This window comes from Helianthus annuus, chromosome 10 (genome assembly GCF_002127325.2).
Source record: "Helianthus annuus cultivar XRQ/B chromosome 10, HanXRQr2.0-SUNRISE, whole genome shotgun sequence".
Lineage (NCBI taxonomy): Eukaryota > Viridiplantae > Streptophyta > Magnoliopsida > Asterales > Asteraceae > Helianthus > Helianthus annuus.
In genome coordinates, this window is record NC_035442.2 from 174952597 (window position 1) to 174955424 (window position 2828).

The 2828-nt window shown below is 29.6% G+C and overlaps 1 long non-coding RNA gene across 1 annotated transcript; it reads right to left on the reverse strand.

The window, feature by feature from the left end:
• Positions 1 to 2140: 2140 nt before the first annotated feature.
• On the reverse strand, positions 2141 to 2828 carry LOC118483242. The gene is made up of 2 exons (XR_004869981.1): positions 2651 to 2828; positions 2141 to 2537 (listed from the first exon to the last, which is right to left on the reverse strand). It is a non-coding gene; the product is annotated as an uncharacterized LOC118483242 (long non-coding RNA).

Here is a 2828-nt window from a genome sequence, read left to right on the forward strand (position 1 = left end):
TTTCCTATTGAATAAAATATTATAATAAATAATGGTTTTTGACGAGGGTTGTTACAATATATATATATATATATGGTAGGATTCGGCTACAAAGTCCATGTTTCCTATAAAGTGTACAAAGTTATAAAACACCACAATTTCAGCCATAAAACACACTCAAAACCGACAAATAATAGAGTGAAGATCACTAAACCACAATATCCAAACCCTAGCAGTTCATAAAACTTCAAATACATCATCGTAGAACTATAAATATAAAACACAACATGATAATCAACATAAAACACACTAATTTTAGTTATTCGATAATCAAAGTCTTATCATCCAAAACACAACACAAAACCCACAAATATGGCGTTTTAATAATCTTCACTTTGTTATTTGTGGTTTTTGAGTGTGTTTTATGGTTGACATTATAGTGTTTTATGACTTTTTACATTTTGTAGGAAAAATGGACTTTGTAGCCAACTCCCACCCTATATATATATATATATATATATATATATATATATATATATATATATATATATATATATATATATATATAGGATTAGGTTCAAGAGTGAACACTAGTGTAGCTTGCGAACTGAGTGAACTAATCCTGGCCATACACGTGTGTAGATCAATGACCAGGATTTGCTGTTGAAATACACTAGTGTATTTTACGATTTGATGATGAGATCCTGGCCATACACGTGTGTAGATCAATGGCCAGGATTTTTTCACTCAGTTCGTAAATACAATAGTGTTCACTCTAGAACCCCACCCTATATGTATATATGTATATATATATATATATATATATATATATATATATATATATATATATATAGGGGAAGGATAAATTGAAAACCCCCTTGAGTTGAATAAACCCTAGAAACCCAATAATAGCCATTGATTAATCAGATTGATGGATAAGATCATTTTGGTCTTACCCCCCTTTTTTACTTTTTAATATAATATTAATGAGAAGTACAAGAAGGGTATATTTGTAAATTTTACAATTTCTCTCTCCTGGCAGAAAGTGTAACATGTGTCAACTTTCCTCTCTCTCCTGACAAAAGTGTAAATCTGTGTACTTTTCTCTCTCCTCTCTCTCTATAATTTTGTTCTTTTTTGTTTACTTTTGTATACGTACACTACAAAAAAATATGTTACAAATATCATCTATTTATGTTTTTTTAGAATTTTTAAATTTGTAACTGACAAAACATATTAGAATTGTTACATTACTAAAACCCAGATATGTTGTTACATAAAGATGTTACACAAAAAAGTGTAACATAACCAAAGAACAATTTATTTTTTGTTACATTATTATCACCCAATTGTTACACTCACAAGAATCATTAAAACCCAGCTATGTTGTTACATAGAGATGTTACACAAAAAAAGTGTAACATAACCAAAGAACAAATTATTTTTTATTACATTATTATCACCCAGTTTTTACACTCACACGAATCCTATTGACTTTTGTCAACTAGCACATTTGTTTCATCTAATAATCAAAAACACATTAGAACTGTTACATTACTAAAACCCAGTTATGTTGGGTTATATAAAGATGTTACGCAAAAAAAGTGTAACATAACCAAAGAACAATTTATTTCCTACTACATTATTATGACCCAGATCTGAAACAAATTTTACACAAAAAAATTGATAAAATCAATATTAAAAAGCAAAAAAAGGTGTTACATATATCATTTATTTATGTTTTTTTTAGAATTTTTAAATATGTAACTAACAAAACATATTAGAATTTTTACATTACTAAAACCCATCTATGTTGGGTTACATAAACATGTTACACAAAAAAAGTGTAACATAACCAAAGAACAATAATTTGGAAAAAAAAAACATAACAACACACTTTATTTTTACAAAAATCTAAAAAAGTGTAATAATGCACTTTCGTAACTAAGACGCAAAGAATTGTTACATCCAACAATAATATTTTTTTAGATTCAACCATAAAATCAGTAATAAAAAAACAACATATCCAGAAAACAAGAACTTAATAACATTAATCTTCTTAAACAAGAAAATAACAAAAAAGTTGCAAATCTTCAAAACACAAAAAAAAAGATCTACAAAACACAAAAAATTGCAAATCTGAAAATTGCAAATCTGAAAATTGCAAATCTAGATGACCTTTTAGATCTGGAACACAAAAAAAATTGCAAAATCTGAAAATTACAAAAAAAGGTGAAGATCTACAAAACACAAAAAATGAAGATCTACAAAAACACAAACATACTTTGGGATCTGGAGAATCTTATAGATCTGGAACATCATGGTCAACATCAAACATCTTTTGGATCATCTTCAAAATCAAACCGTCATCTGAAACATCATCTTCAACATCGAACATCTTCAACCGGATCTGGAGCATCTTTTGGATCTGGTAGCATGTTCCCGGAGCATCTTCAACCGGAGCATCTGGAGCATCTTCAACCGGAACATCTGGAGCATCTTCAACCCGAACATCTGGAGCATCTTTTTTATTCGGAGCATCTTTTTGTTCGGAGCATCTGGAGTTTTGGTGGTTGATTATGAAGGATTTTGATAAGAAAAAGAATTTTTTTTGTTTCAGATCTTAGATCTAAAATGAGGTAGAGAAGTGTGAGGGTAGAGAAGTGTTTACATGGAATGAGGTAGAGAAACATGGTGGATCCAGATCTACATGACGGTCCAGATCTAGATCTAGATGGCGTCTACATGGATACGATGCTCATCAGTTTCTTGATTTCATTTGTGATCTTGTTTTATATCTATTAGAACAAGAGAGAGATAGGGAAAAGTATGGTGGAGAGGATAGATGA